General features: G+C 41.5%; 1 protein-coding gene across 6 annotated transcripts in view; it reads right to left on the reverse strand.

Annotated features, from left to right (window-relative positions):
• Positions 1–16,761, reverse strand: part of Pbx1 (PBX homeobox 1) — a 287,783-nt gene that overhangs the window by 137,856 nt on the left and 133,166 nt on the right. The gene's annotated exons all lie outside the window — the stretch shown is intronic.

Genomic DNA, 16,761 nt, shown 5'->3' on the forward strand with positions numbered 1-16,761 from the left:
TGAGATATAGATCCAGTAGAAACCAGCATTGTAAGTAAGTGGCAAAGAAGAGAGATGGCCAAAAGAAGCAAGAGTGAAGAATAGATTCCTGTTAGGGACTATAGAAGCAAGAAAAGAAACAGAAATGACAAAGAGGTACACAAGCATCTTTTTTCCTTCCACTGCTATGTCTGCAAAGACCTGGTTAAGAATGCAGAGTCTTCTGTGGATTAATACACTCTTTGAAAGAAATAAAACCACAGCACTTCCTCCCAGTAAGTTTGTGGCAAAACAATCTGTAGAAGGAATGGGTCGGAATTTAGACATTCCATTTAGCTGCTTCAGAAACCTAAGGACCCCGAACCATGTGGGATTTCAGATCAATGGAATTAATTAAGGGAGGTGTCCAGCACTCTCCACTAAGTAATCAGCAGGTACAGTGGACCTGAAAGTCTATAAAGAAAAATGGAACAGGATGACATTGAGGAAGGCAGTGGGATTAAAAAATGAGCATCCAAAAGGGAAAGGCGCACACCCATTGATCGAGGCTTCAGAGATTAAGGCTTTGGTGAGCAGCAAGAAGCCTCTGTAGCAGAAAATGGTTACAGAGTATGAACATAAACTCAGTTCTTGTCTACAACTGGTGACAGCCAGACAAGTGGCCACTTACTAGGGAGCCTGGAACCTAAGAATTTGGTCCAAGGGAAAGATGTCAATGGAGCTAAAAAGTGAGCATATTTTATAGGATAGTATATCATAATACAACATATGACATCATATTCCTTTTCTATTTCCTTCACCAAAATGGAAGCTACATGAGGACAAGGATTTTACCTGGTCCACCTACTGCTCTGTCCCCAGTGCCTAGACTAGACAGTAAGTTCATTCATTTTATGAAATTAATAGGTTAGTAATGAACATGTCAATGTGATATTATAAGGTAATACTTGTACCTCCTTCCTATCATACCCATCCTGAAAAAGCCTCAAAGGGAAAAGGAGGAACCCCAGGCTAATGAGACACTAAATAGAACATTCAGCATCCATACCTGTGGGTCATGGATGAATCTAAGGTAAGTAGCTTTTTCTCGCCCCATTTTGATAGCAAATGGGGAAGTAAGAGAACCTAGGTAAAATGTTTTCGAAGGGATCTGCAGTGGAAAATAACTTCACTCCCTGAACCAAGAACCATAGTACAAAGAATTCAATTGTTTTGGCTTTTAAGTCATTATCATTCTTCCACAGGGGGAAATCAAAACACACCGCCACCCAATTTTGTAGATAAGAGTCACTGAGACTTGGCACACTGCCCTAAAGAGAATTCTGGCCACACTGAGAATCAAGTAGAAAGCCTGAAGCCCCGTGGCTCCTGTGTTCACAGGCTGTAGTCAGGTGCCTGTTCAAGGGCATTTGGGAAAGAATGGCAATACGTCTACTGTTCCTTCATGCTCTGCTGATCTTTCCACTACAAAGTAAAACTAGGAAAGAACCCTGTGTGGCAAGGCCAAAGAAAAACTTGCAACGAGAGTAGATTCCTCTCCTAAGAACCCTAGAATATTCACTGACTCACCAGATTAGAAGGAACCTTTACCAACACTTCTCCTTACCCTTGCTTGAGTAATTATCGCACTGGTTCAGGTAAATAGAACATAATATTCTCAAAGACATCCTCAAATTCTGTTGGGGAAAGAGGCCTCCCCTCTGCTCAAGATGAATCCTTTGTTGTAACAAAGAGGTCGCCACTGTGACTATAGCTCAGCAAGAAAAACCACAGTTCCAGGACAGACAAAGCACCTTGCTGGGATGAGCAGTCATAAGACCAAGCAAGCAATGTTCCACTGGGAATCTCTCATGACCTTAATAGGCAAGCATCTTAACATCACCCGGCCCAAACACCACTTTGCTGTTCATGCTGAGTAAGGAGACATCAGCTAGGCCTGGAGGCAGGAGTACTTGGGGTCCAATGATCGTACTTCTCCATGTGAGCCCCCCACTGGAGCACTGGCAGAAGCCATCCTCGAGGGGCTTCTGTTTATGTCAGCAGATGTTAGCCTGAGAAGTAGCAGCTTTTGTTTCTGTGACTTCTTCCAAATGAAGTTAGAAGCCTCCAGGGCTCTTGGATATATCATAGAGTTTTCGACATATTGTTTCCTTTGTGGGAAGAACTATAATGTGGGGGTGAAATACTGGCTTTGAGTGCAGAGTATAAAATGTCAGAGACAATTCCAAGAGTCTCTGAAAAAGGGTCAGTGGAATCCGATCTAGATCTTGGGCATGTTGGGGATTTCACATGCTGTAAATGACCAGCAGGCTCCACCACCTAAATGCTTAGAAAACAGACAAGGTGACGTGAGGTTTCCCCTGAGCCCAGATGGCTACAAAACTGTCTGTGGTCATTAGAACCAGGGGACTGTAAAAATTAAATTGTTTTTAAATAGGAAGAACAATGAAGGAAGGGTTTTCTGAGACTACAACACCCATCTTTCATTGTTTCCCTGTCTTCAAAGAAATAACAAACAAACCACTAAAAACAAACAAAAAAAAAAAAACATCACCATGTTGGGCCTGTCTGGACATGGTAACTTTCCAATTTCCATGTGAGGCTGAACATTTTGCATTCAATACAAATTAGGTCCTCGAAAATCAGAACCAATTGTCATAAAATGTAGGGAAGTATTTTCCCATGGGGCAAGCGTTTGTGGTAAAACTGAAAATGTTCAACTTGATTATAATGCTTCACGAAAAGGTCAGCATGAGACTTCAGCACTTTACCTTGAGGATGTTAACTCTGTTTGCAGGCTGGGTGATATGGGGAGAGTCAGTTTGCCTGGGCTTACCACGTCCGCATTGTTCTGATCATATGTCACAAGGCCAGCCACAGACTGTATGCTTCAGAAAAACAAGTGGATATGGGCACATACACAGGCACATACACATGCTTGAGAAGCACACAGGCAATAAAAGTACTTTCTCACAGCCAAACACCTCCACATTTGATGACAGGTTCAGTGCACCAATGCTGGGGTATGTGTTAGATAATTCAAAGAAATATTCCCACATTATCATCTAAAGCCACAGACCTCAATTCAATCAGACATAGCCTAAAACCACCTGAGGAGCTATCTAAAAATACGCATCCCTGGGCTTCTGCTTATCTAGATATTCTGACCCAGGATAGGCACTAAAATGTTAAAAGTCCCTAGGAAATTTGCATATGTCATACACCAAAATATCTGATTTTCTGTAAGCAAAGTCATTGCAGCTCCGACAAAGAGCACAAAACTTTCAACACTCACAGAAAGTAAAAATAGGGACCACTATCTGATGTCCTGGATAAGATTATATACATTACAGTGGAAAAACTATGGTTCTCCTTCTTCTGTATTTTATTTTAGACATCAGACCATCAGCTCTCTAACCTTCACTCTAACACAGTGAATAGCCCTGAATAGAACAGTAGCTCCTCAACCACCGCCCCCTCAGATTTAAACCTGAATGGTTTAAATGATGTGGGCTAGAAAAAAAAATGGCTCCTTACTGAATTATTTGCTCTTGGGGTACCACCCTGATCATTTGTCCCCTCTCTCAGACTAGCATTTCTGTATATGTCTCTTTTGCAGCTCCTGGTAGCCCCCTAGCTTGTTCAGATGATCAGATTTGATGGGGTCATTGCCGTGAGCAAGGCTGAGCAGACTTCTGAAACACTTCCATGGTCAACCAAAAGTTGTCATTTGGCTGGATCCTCAGGGTGAGCTTCTCCTTTTCTGGTAAATGCAAGCAAGTGTGATTCTACTGGAGGGAGGCCCAGTTCCTAGGAAGACTGGAAAAATAAGGCAACCACCTCAGTTTCAAAATACTTTGAAAATGTTCCTCAAGTTGTGTCACAACTGCTTTACATCCCCAAATTTGAAATTCTCAAAGGTTTCATTTTCAAAACACAGAAAAATCTTTCAATATTTCTATCATGTTTATATGAAGACAAGGATGGTCGAAGAGTCAAAAGCATTAGCAAATCTCTGTCAAGCTGTCTTCAAGATTGATTTTGCAAAGTCAAAGGGTGGGCTGGTTTCATCCCTAAAGCCTAAGGAACCCAGGATTTTGCTGCTCATATGCTCTTATTTCAATGCTGCTTACGTTCTCTTCATGTATTTATTAACAAGCAGAGTGAATCCATCCAACTTTTCTATTATTCTTACTTTTATTTTTGTGTTGTTCCTAGGGCTTGAACTCTGGCCCCAGATTCTGGCTCAAGGTAAGTACCTTACCATCTGAGCCATTGTTCTAATTTTGCCCTTTTGGTGGATGATTAGGAAAAAAGTCTCATAGACTTTCCTGCCTAGGATGGCTTCAAATCAGGATCCTTAAATTTCATTCCCTGAGTAGCTAGGATTACAGGTATGAGCCACCAGCACTTGGTCGAACTGTTTTAAATGCTCTATTTGCCATCCAAATCCTGAATACTCTTGGCTTTCAAATATTCCTTTTTTTCCCCCACTTACATGGACCATAGTTTGTCCTTGAGGAGCAGGATCCAAAATGAAGGGCACTACATGTTGACACCCTGTGCGCCGCCCCCCCAACCCCCCAAATGTGATCCAATTGGTAGTTTCAATGGGAAGAAGAAGACTTTCATGCCAGGCATGATTTTTTTTTTTAATGTAGGGGTGATAGATCCTCTTGTAAAAGACAATGGGGTTTCTCCAAAGTTGTCTTGGATATGCTACAATGCCCACAATACAAGTTACTATGTACTAATGGATACAGTTAATGTAGGGTCAAGAAGAAAAGGTAGAACATGTCACTTTACTAGATAACATTCTGTGGGAACTTTTTAATAGAAATTCAACATCTTAAAAATTAAATTATAGTATCCAGAGCTTAGGAATCACACCTGAATCTGACTTTCAGCCGTGACTTGCAACATGTACATTCTTGCGCTTAACAACTTTACGTTGAATCTCAGTAGGAATCCATGCAAACTGAGGAAATAGAACCCACTCCAATATTGTTCCAAGGATTATATAAAAAGAATGTCTGGTATACAACACATAATAGATACTTAGTAAAAGACAAGTAGCATATCAATCTCTAGCATCATTGTAATCATGAATACAGATCAATCTTCTTTCTGGGCTTGTTGTATACTATTTGTTGGTGTTCAACAAGACAAGTTGCTGATAATATTAATTCAATCTACCCCTCTGAAACTACAATTTCCTCCTAGTAGAAGCCTATTCATTTGTTTGTTTTAGAGTTTTACCTTTCTTGTCTTTCAGTTAAGGCACACCTGTTCCCGGGCAACACTGGATGACATTAACGCTTCATTTTGTTTCTCTACTGGAAACCAAGGCTTGATCTGTGTAGGGGATGTGTCTGGAGTGTGTTTGTGATAACTTTCTGCAGCCAACACACACCTGCCCCAGTAGCTTGGATGCTGCACTCCCACCATCCCAGAACTAAAGAAGTCCCAGCTGCTGCTGGAAGTATTTTTAGCTGCATTATTTAGTTGAACACCTGCCTGGTAGTCCTAGAAGAGCTCAGTCTGGAAGAGGAGGGGCCACTGGGGTACCGAAGCATTCTGTCTCAATATGGCTGTACTTGCTAACCTATACCTACCCTGTGGTCTAGTTGGTCCCTCCTCTTTCCAAAGACTAGTTCTGACCATTCCAGAGATTAGGCAGATAGGTGTCTCCAAAAAACATTTCCGATGTCAGATTTGACTTTAATCAGATGCCCTCAGGAGGCCTAAGAACCTTAATGTCAATGCCATACAATACTATGTGGCTCACAGCCATTAATGTATTCAAAACCATCAGCTACCTTTCTGCGAATGGGACATTTCCAACCAAGATTTCTTTTTCTATATACCAATAGGAAAACTGAGAGAAAGAACTGATATGAAAATGACATCCTCTTTCCAATCTGTCTGCCTTGGCATATTTAGTTCTTCTTAAGTCTGATGACAATGCTGCACTTTCCACTGACTGTTATCCTGACCCTTTTTCAATACACAGCCCCAGGCCTCCTCCTTCCTCCCTTCCTATTACCTCCCCCGCCACCACTACTCTGTTTCCAAGACCACATGCTGTCTGTTTTCCAGTATTTAATATTTAATTATGGTCTCCATTGAACTGTCTGGCCCCTACGATGTGCTCAGTAAATTGAAAGAATGCTTTTTTAGGTCTGGTTAAAAAAACTTATGTATGTTGTGGTCCACCTACTCTTAGAATAATTTCAAACTCAGTACCAAGCACATACTAGGTGCTGAGTAAAAGCCCACACACAGGCTGAAAGCACCTTCCCAGGCCACATTTCAATCTGTTATTATTAAAATGTTTACAGATGAAAATTCTTGCTGCTGATGCTTGGGTTTGGCTCAATAGGTCATGCTTTTCCTTGTACATTCTGCCTTGGGCTAAACTGCCCAATTTTTCAATATTTAGGTTTCATATTCTGTTCAAGAGGGTAAGGCACTTATTATTTATTTAACTTACAAGAGTCCTAAGTGACTGAGTGTTTATGAAAGGGTCTGTGATCCTAGAATGAACGATGCTACATTTGGCGCAGAGAAACTCTGCCTCACATAGATCAGTGGGTGGTGCGTACAAGCATATATACATAAAAGCACTACTTGGCAGTCACTATACACTCTATTTTTGTATGATCTGAAAATTAAAAAAAAAACATCTTGCTGGCATAATTCATAAGCAGAATGTCTTGATAGTTAATAACCCAAATATGCCAGTCATGTGCATCTGAAAAGCAAGAGAGACCCAATAAAACAGTAATTTGGTTAACCATCCTCCCCATACAGTAGAACAATCATTCTGCTCTAGCTTCTGACCTTCCTGGATGGCTGTATAAGTGGGCACTGGATTTGATGGACAGGTATCTTGTGATATAGTGATGAATAAAGCTTGGAATACAAATATTTGTAACACAGGACATGTTGAAGATTTAATGACAGAGTTTTTAGGGTTCAGTAGAATTAATGCTTTCATAGGAAGAGATATCCTGGCTAGGATTTCCTAATTAAAGAACTAGACCCAGATAATCCACAGAGTCATGCATTTTAGAATAAAATGAAGCAGACATCCACGCATTCGCTTTGAAATCCTGGATCAGTCAGATATCAGTAGGCTTTCTACAGCTTTCCATTCATTTGACTAATATTTATTGAGTAACTCCTATCACCCAAATGTTCTCTATATACTATAACACAATGGAAAACAAGTTAAAGTCCCCTCCAATGGTACCATTACTGGCCTTTTCTCTTCTGGATGAATGAAATGATTGGACAGTAATGCCCTGAATGTGTTGGTGGACAGTTCAGAACACACTGATTCTTGCTGTGGAAGACCTAAATTCAAACACCACAGACCTACAAGGCCACTAAGCCATCCTAACTGGTCATGAGCAGCCAACCAAAGAGAAACCAACTACCATTACAATCCCATCATTCAGAAAGTTCTCCTACCAAGCATTACCAAAGACATCACCATCACTTTTTACTGCTTCTTCTGAAAGAGATTTAAGCACAATGTGTGAATGTGAGCACAATGTAAGAAAATCATTGAATGAAAGAGCCATCACTTGAGAAGCCCAATTAAAAGTCATATTCATTCAGTCACTCAACTTCACAGCCAACAATTATTGAGCAGCTCTCTGTGCAAAGCAATGTGTGCATTAGATGCCTTGGGAAATATGGAGACGGATGGCACAGTCCCAGCTTTTAAGGAACATAACATCAATTGGGAAATTACAATGCTCATTTTACAGATGAATAAACAATGACATGGACAGTTAAGGGATTTATTTTAAATGCTTCATCCTATCATTAAATCAGAATATAAAGTCATCAAAAAAAAAAAAAAGATGAAAAAGCACAGAGCTAAAAGGTAACACATCTTAGTTCTACTCCTGGTTCAGACCCATAGTACAGGTCTATTCCCCTCTATGGGGCTCCATTTCCTCATGTGGAAAACAAGGAAGTCATATGCTCAGAGAGTCCTTCTAGTTGAAAAAAGTCATTACGCTGGTTAGAAGTAAAGAACTTGGTGTCTGGCTGATGGTAAGGAAGTTGAATTAGATTGAGCAAATTTAAAGTCCAGGATGATGGAAATGAATCCTTTGCATTGGCCATTAATGCATTTCTTCTTAGAGTGACAGTGACTCACTCCCGAAATCCTACCTACTCGGGAACTGTGATCTGAGGATTATGATTTGAAGCCAACTTACATAAGGAAAGTTCATGAGATCTTATCTCTAATTAATCACTAAAAGGCCAGTAGTGGAAGTGTGCCTCAAGTGGTAGAGCACAATCCATGAGTGGTAAAAGCTAAGGGACAGTACTCCAGGCCCTGAGTTTAAGACCAGTACTGGGACACACACACACACACACACACACACACAGGCTTAAATGTAGAATAATTCCCCTCTGCAGATTTTCTAAATGATATACTTATAGTTTAACAATATAGCAAAGAAAGTTAGTCCCTTTCCCTACATCTCCCTTAATTAAGCATCTCATTCAGTATCCGTATCCAGGGTGATAATACATGTTTATGAGAGCTTTTCTGTTCTCTGTAAAAATAAGTGCTCCAAAGATCATGTAACTGGTCTATGTGTGCTTTGACAAATGGAGGCTTAGCCTATGTGTAAAGAGCTCTTAATTAAAGGTTTAACAGACAATGAGAGGCTTGAACTAGCTTCTATGTAAGGCCCCTTTCCAGCTTTAGCTTTCTACATTACTACAAATTTTGTGAGGATAATGTAAAAGATTCTTTTATTGAGTTAATCAGTGAATCTAAATTGCTAATCAAAATCACTTACATTCAGTTTATCAGTTTTACTTCCCAAAAGAAGAGACGGGTCTAGATAAACCTCAACTGAGATTATAAAAAAAAACAAAACAAAACAAAAAAGACCATTTGATAATTTCATTGCATGTGCACCCTCCCTAGAGATGTTCTTTGAACTTGGATGATGTCCCCTAAATTGTCAAGCTGCTGACCATTTAGAAACATGTCAGCTGTACAATCCTAAGTGAAGAGATCTCAATGACACAAGGATTGGATTTGAAGCCCTTTGTACATATTTAATTTTGCCCTTCTGCTTCAACATATTATTTGTCCCCAACACTTTTCTTTCTTTCTTTTTTTTTTTTTTTTTGGTCCTAGAGGCACAGGTGGTTCTTAATTTCAGGCTGTATGAATGGTTCTGCTATTCAGAGATTAATGAATAAAGGGAGCCTTGTAAATAGATTAGCATGATAATGGTAATAATGCTTTCCCCTGCCTTCTGGGCCTACTTCAATGTGTGTGCTCCAGAAAGTGTCTCCCCTCCCCCGGCCACAGGACCCCCTCGACCATCTTTCCCACCACCTGATTTGACTCTTTCAGTCCTAGGAAGACAAAGTGACTCCAAACCCAGCAGCTGGGCAGAGGGCAAGGATGGAAGGGGGAGAGGAGAGGTGGAGAGAATCAGACAGACAGAGCCAGAATAGAAAGTCAAAAGCCTAACATGCTTAAGAGTAAGAGAGTTTATGCAGAATGCACAAAGAAAACACAAAACTTGACTGTTTGTGGCTGGGATGCTAGCTAGTGGTGTTCCCCTCACCTACACCAAGGCCTTGGGTTTGATTCCCAACATAACAACAAATACATGTTTTTAAGATATAACTATTTAGGGAAGACAATGCCTTTGATCTTTCCTTTCTTTTTAAGACATTACTTCTGTATCAGCCAGAGAGTCCTAGTTCCTACTTTTTAATGTAGAAGCAAAAGCTGGCTGTATGTTTGTCTTTTATCTGTCACTATGTAAGGACAAGTTCAAGGGGCCTTTCCTTGAAGGCTTTACCGGAAGGCAAAAATTTAAATCTATCTGAAAAATTATAACTTCTCCCAGGAGGGTTAGAATAGTCATTAATGAAGAGCTGAGTGTGACCCCCTGGAGCCACAATTTGTACATGAGTCTCCCATGCTCTTACCCTTGTCTGTGTCCCTTCCTCTAGCCTAACCCATCCTCTGGCCTCTTGGCATAAGTGAGGGAGATGAGTAGTGGGTCAGTAATTCTGGGGGGATGCTGTGAAGAGATCCAGGCAATGAATGTGCAGGGGAAAAACAAAATCAATCGCTCTGGTAGGAAAGAATGCAGAAGCAAACCAATCTCAGAACCCCAGCACTTAGGCCTGCCTGCCAGCCTGGATCTTCAAACCCACCATAGGAGACAATGAACAACGGAGCCCACACACCGGGCCAGGAAACACAGCCGCTTCTCTCCCTTTGTCTCCTAAGACCTGCTCATGTTTTCCCTCATTTAAAGGGAGCCCAGAGCGCTGGAAGCTGGGCTGACCCTCTGCCTCTTGTGTTGATTAACATTCCCCCTCGGCCCCACTCTGACCCCCTTTGGGGCACACATTACCACCCTCCCTACCTCCTTCCTCTGTGCTTTCTGATATCAACGGGAAAAAGGGAATCTAAAAATAAAGCCAGGGCCAGAGTGTGTACCACTCGATTGGGCTCCTGTGCTCACAGATCTGCTTATTTTGGCCTATCTCTCCCCAGCGATAAGGCTGCTAACAGCCTGTTATCAGCCAGTCGGTGAAAATGTGCTCCAGCCTGATTAGGCCTCAGTCTTTGCCAAGGTTATAAACAGCCGTTATCGTTTTCCCGAACAGAATAATCCGGACAGTATCAGCTCAGAAACATATGGGCCACACAGAGAAGATAGCCGCTGACGGACACTTCATTTTAATTGTAACGAGTGGGTAGCTGCAGCCTGCAGACAGCAGACAGAGAGCTGCCCAATTGGCAGCAAAGCTTTTGGGGTTTTTGTTTGTTTGTTTTTTTCTTTTCCTCCTCCTCCTCCTCCTCCTCCTCCTCCTCCTCCTCCTCCTCCTCCTCCTCCTCCTCCTCTTCTTCTTCTTCTTCTTTTTTAAATTCCATTATTTCCCTGGCTTGCCATGCCTAACCTGTTTTGCCATCTGGACCCTACCCCATATATTACCAGGTCACCAAGCAAGACCTTTCAAAAAGCAGGCAGAGCATCTTAGATTCTCTTACAGAGAAAAAAAAAAAGGAAATCTACAAAAAGGGACAAATTCAACTCTCTGTTCTTTAGCCCCCCCAAGAAGTAAATTCCATAACATTTCCTATGTGGATCCCCACTGACCATCCCCCTCTGAATGCTCGATCTGGGGCAGCTTAGTCTTTATGAAGACTCCACTTTCACCCTGGCTGTGGAGACATAAGACATCAAACGACACTCGACTGGAGGAGGAAGAGCCCATCCCCACACCAGGCTTTTATGTCAGGAAGACAGTTTCCAAAATCTGACTTCCTCCATGCTCTTTTGTGACTGACCTCTGAAAGCCTCATCACAGGAAGTCAACCACCTGCCATTCAGAAGGGAGGAGAGTAACATGCAAAAGTGAGACACCTCTGATGGTGAAAGTTGGGGTGAAAAGCCTCAGCTTAGTGCTTTGGTTCAGCAAAGCGCTTTTGTAGTCAACGATGTTGGCATAAAGCTAGACACCCTGTTCTTTGCTAGACTGATAGTTTAGTCACCACTGAGCTGAGCAACATTCAAAAAAAAAAAAAAGGTAAGAAAGAGGCTGAAGAAAATGGAAAAATACTGTATAAGAGTCCAGGAAGCAGGTGCATCTGTGCTTGCATTCAATAGCAGACTCATTTTGTGTTACTACTGTGTTGTGCTGTGTCTCACACCTGGCGGGCCAGATGGAGTCAACAAGAGCAGATGGGAACCAGGCACTGGTGCCTCATGCCTGTAACCCTAGCTAAAGAGAAGGGCTGAGATCTGAGGATTATGGTTCGAAGCCAGTCTAATCAGGAAAGTCCTTGAGACTCTTATCTCCAAGTAAATTGCAACAAACAAAACCAACAACAACAACAACAACAAAAAAAAAAAAAACAGAAGGGGAGCTATGACTCAAGTGGTGGAGTACCAGCCTTGAGTGAAAAGGCTAAGGACAGTGCCCAGGCCAGGCACCCAAACCAAGAGAGGAGGCAGGGTGGGGGAGGGGAGAAGGAGCAGGTATAACTCTCTGGAAGATAAGCACAGATACAACACCTGGTATTTGTCTGTTCATTCTTTTATTCTAATTTTCAAACCTCATAATAGTTAGATAACTATGTATCCACAACTTGCTTCAACTTCTTCCCTGCTGACCCGCTTCTCTCTTTTTCTCTTCCAACGTACACTATCTACTCTCTTTTATTATAGAAAGCCAGGAGCTTCTGTGTCCACCCACACCCTCAATAAGCCCAATAGCACTGAAAGGCCCTCTTTCCCTAGTTGAAATCCAATTTGTGCTGTCTAGTAAGGGCAGCAAGAAAGAAAAAACAAAAGGAAAAAGGGATAAAAGAAAACAAAACTGGTAACTCAGAAAACAAAAATAAAACAAAACAAAAACCCTGAGAATTCTCTTCAACCCAGTAGCTGCTTTTTCTATCGCTGCCATCAGTCTTTAATTCTACAGAGACAAGCTAACACTGCTTCGCCCAGGAAGAAAATGTCTCCACAGCCAGCATAAAGCACCCAGCATATGGACAATATTCATGTAATCCGCCAGATCTACCTATTAGTCATACCCAAGAAGCCTGCTCACTGTTGCTTCTCTACAATTCTGGGGTCTCCTGGACCCCTAGTGACCTCCTATCCAGGAAGCACCCTACTCTGCACTTCTAGAACTCTGAGACCTGTTGAGCAATCAATTCAATCTCCATGCAATGTTCTAGCACATACAGAGTGGACCACCCCACAGAATGAACAGACAGAGGACCCTAGCCCCACAAGGCTTTCTAGAATTTCCCTGTCAAATGGAAATCAAGTCTGAGGTAATGTTCTGCAATAATATCAAAGTCAAAAGGAAAGAGGATGAAAATTCTACAACTAGCTAAAATAAGCCTGAGGCACGTTTTTCTTTTAATTCTCCTCCACAACTACCTCTCCTCCCTCCTCCTACCCCTGTGGCTTTTCAACACCTGCCTTTGCTTGGCCATTGTCCTTCTGTGGCTTTGCAACATGATCAAGAGACTGGCCAGCAGATCTACATAAGACACTGTAGTGTGGTGGGTGGTCCCTGTGTGATGTCTTGATGGCTTTAAGTTCAATCTCCTGATAAAGTTTCAGGGTAATTGCCATCAGAATCTGAAACTAAATTGGAAACACAAGAATCTCCCTCAAAACTCAAATGCTGGCTCTGCAGTGGTTTATTTAACCTAATGTGAGTTCTGTCAACTTTTCTATTCTTGTTTATCTTATTTTTCTCTCTCAGTGAACCCAGTTCTGTTTTTTCCACTGCTGTGGACTAACAAGACTAGCAGAGTAGAGAGGCCTATTTCTGAGGTGCTATTACCCATTGTGCATACAACCCCCTTTTGCTGATACCTCTGAGCTTGCTTTCTTGGTGCCATATACTGAAACAGGAGTCGTAGATGGTGACAGAAGTGACTATAAATCACCAGGTGGGCAGTGGTCATTCTGTCCTTGCTGTGTCACTGGCACTGTGGGCTGGGAGGCCTTGAAGTACGATGCCCAACCTTCCCAGAGCACCTTTGCAGCCGTGCTTTTGTGGATTGGCTTTGGTATCCCATTCATGTGAGCACCTGTCAGATTATCTCTATATCCCCAATGAAGTAGTGATCATATGGTAAATACTCTGCAAATGGTGGCTCATTTAAAGGGATAGACTTAGTGTGGACCTGCACACAGAGCTTTCAAGGTGAAGTAGGCCTTGGGTGAAAACCTATATTAAAAATCTAGCCCTACCCATTTTTTTTTTAAACTCTGCCTTGGTTACCGCCTTAGCCTTTGTTTCCACAACTGGAAAAGTTTAATAATTATAAAACTTGTACTATTGATTTACTATAGAAACAATGGGAATTGACATGCTTGGGAACTTCTGCTCAATTCCTGATGACAACGTCACCAGATAGACAGTGCTTATTCATGAAAGGGAATTCCTTATTCATTCATGTTTTCTCCTTATACAGTTAAGAGTTGTTTTGGGGCAAAGAACCTGCAGTCAAGGAACTCTAGGTGAGATCCCTACTTTGCTAGGAATGCAGTTTTCACTTAGCTACAGTGCCATGGCCTGCATCAGGCTGAGGGCCACTCTCCCTTCATCTGGTAGGACAGACATAGGGACGATATGGTGCTTCCTTCCAAATATGCACACTTGTGGCAAAGCAACACTTGGTATTCAGGCCATTACGAGTCATATTCTTGCAAAGCAGCTTGAAGTCTAGCACTGAATGGGTCATACTGATTTCAGCCCTCTGAAGCTTTGACCATGTTCCCTGCCTCCTCCAATCAAGGTGGTAAAAGTCCAAAACCTTAGCTGGCTTCATAGTCCTGGCCATGACCTTTTTTGAGTTGCAAGTCAAACCACCTTAAGAGCTGGCCCTAGAAAGTGCCCTATTAGTAGGATACACAGCTCCCTCTCTGGGAACAGTAGATCCTCACTTTCACATCTTCCCACTGTCCTTCCAGACTCTGAGTTACCTTTTCTCTCCCACCCACTTTACCTTCCCCAAGAAGGAAGTCTTGATTTGGAAACTCTTAAATTCATTTGTATTTCAAAGGCAAGCTCTTAGGCATAAATCCATTTCAGCAGCATGGAAGTTGTCTATTATCTTTCTTTCTGCTCATCACTAAACTGGGATGAATTCCTAAGTAGCTTCACTGCTTTCTATGAGACAAGATTATAGGAGGTTCTAATCTCTCTCTCTCTCTCTCTCTCTCTCTCTCTCTCTCTCTCTCTCTCTCTCTCTCTCTCTCTCTCTCTCTCTCTCTCTCTCACACACACACACACACACACACACACACACACACACACACCTCACAAAGGTATTAGTCTCATTAGCACACTATCATTCTCATCTCTATCATCTCTAGATGTGCCCTACCCTGGCTTAGTCAATGTTCTTTCCTGGTCTCCTGTAGGAATGCTGCCAAACAAAATAACAAAATATTCTTACGGTAAGACAAGTTAAAACCTTGGGAAGATTTAAGCCTGGGCTTCATGTCATGGACGCTCCCTCCTGTAATCTGTATTCCAATCTTGGTGTCAGCAGAGCTGTGATCAGAATATCCAAGGTCTCATAAAAGATTCAGAGCTTACTGACTTCCCTGACATTTGCTGTTTCATGTTGCTCGTGCTCATTCTCTTTCAGAGTCCAAAGAATCCACAACCCCTTTGAAAACCCCACTGCAGATGGCAAACTTACAGAGACAGTCCACTAATATGGGACAGATATAGGACTATAGCTTCTCTAGAAGTGAATGGGGCCTGCAATTAGTGGATCCTTCAGTCTGCTTGAATTGCTTTCTCTAAGACCACATTCTTGCTGTTTCTTGCAGGGCACCTGAAAGTGGGATAGGAATCCAGGAAGTTATAGACTTAACAAAGGTTTTCTGCCTTCCCTGGAAGTACTTGACAAGGTAAGGTTGCCTGTAGCTGACTCAGTGTGTTTGAATTGTCCTATCTTTCATTATTATTTAACTCAGTGATTGTATTATTTAGGCTTTTAAAGCTTTGTGGCTATAATTTCTAACAACAGTGGTTCACCCACATAGTAGTACACCCATCAGTGGCCCATGCTCAAGGACAGATATATTAAATGGGTGTGACTCCAGTAATCATCTAGGCAGGCTATAGCCACCCTAGACAATCACCACATTGAGTATAGATATCAGCACCTTAGACATTCCAGCAAGGAATGCTATGATTTAAAGGAATCAGATGTAACTGAAAGAGTGCCAGTGAACAGAACTTTGGGCTCAACATGAGCATCACTACAGATTTTCTAACTAGGCCATTAGCAGATTTCAATTGTTTATTTTCCAACCACTTCAGTTATGCCCATTTCACCAGAAAGATATTTAGCAGGTAAAGGGATTACACAAACTATACTCTTAAAGGTGTCACATATGTCCATGAAAGAAAATCCCTGATACTCTATAGAGGTTAGGGGCCCAATGACATACAAAGATAGAAAAGAGAGAAAAATACATATCACTAAGACCTTTCAGCCATCAGAGGAGGGCTCCATAGAGACACTTTTGATATATCCATACTAAGCCACAAGTGTCTACAATTAAGGGAGGAAGGGAGGGAGTGAGGGAGGAAGGAGAAAAATAAAGAGAGAAACGTATATATATATATATATATGTATATTTTATTTTAATCCCAAATCCTCTAAATCACAGGAAGACAAAAATCAAAGGTCTACTTGACAATATATTGGCTTAATTATCTCTGAAAATGCTATCTATGGCCATTAGACACATTAGCATTGACTCTCAGATCAAAGCCCATTCACACACAGGTATTTGCACATTAGGTAGCATGAAGGTGAACAGGCGCTATAAGTAATGTCACTGGATGCTTTTAATCTATTTGCTACTAAAGCCTTCTGAAGAGGTTGAAGAATCCTAGAATACCAATTGAAAACTAAAGACAACTTGATGGTATCTCAAAATTAAAGTTGTCACATGAGAAAATTATAATCAAAATTGTGTCTGCACTTCTCAAATCTTTCACTGAGTTAGTCATATAATATATACATATACATGTGTTTCTGAATATGCATATGAGAATCAAAAAGGCAACTATCAGAAGTTAATCACAAGGTAACATAAAAAGAATCTATTTTCATGACTGGAAATACCCAAAAACAGTGCTGTCAGACTTAAACAACATCTTTTGCTTCACAGAAAAGTGGTCCTAAAAGATTATGTATAAAATTTTAAAGATGAA

This window comes from Megascapheus bottae, chromosome 10 (assembly GCF_031878675.1).
Source record: "Megascapheus bottae isolate mThoBot1 chromosome 10, mThoBot2.hap1, whole genome shotgun sequence".
NCBI lineage: Eukaryota > Metazoa > Chordata > Mammalia > Rodentia > Geomyidae > Megascapheus > Megascapheus bottae.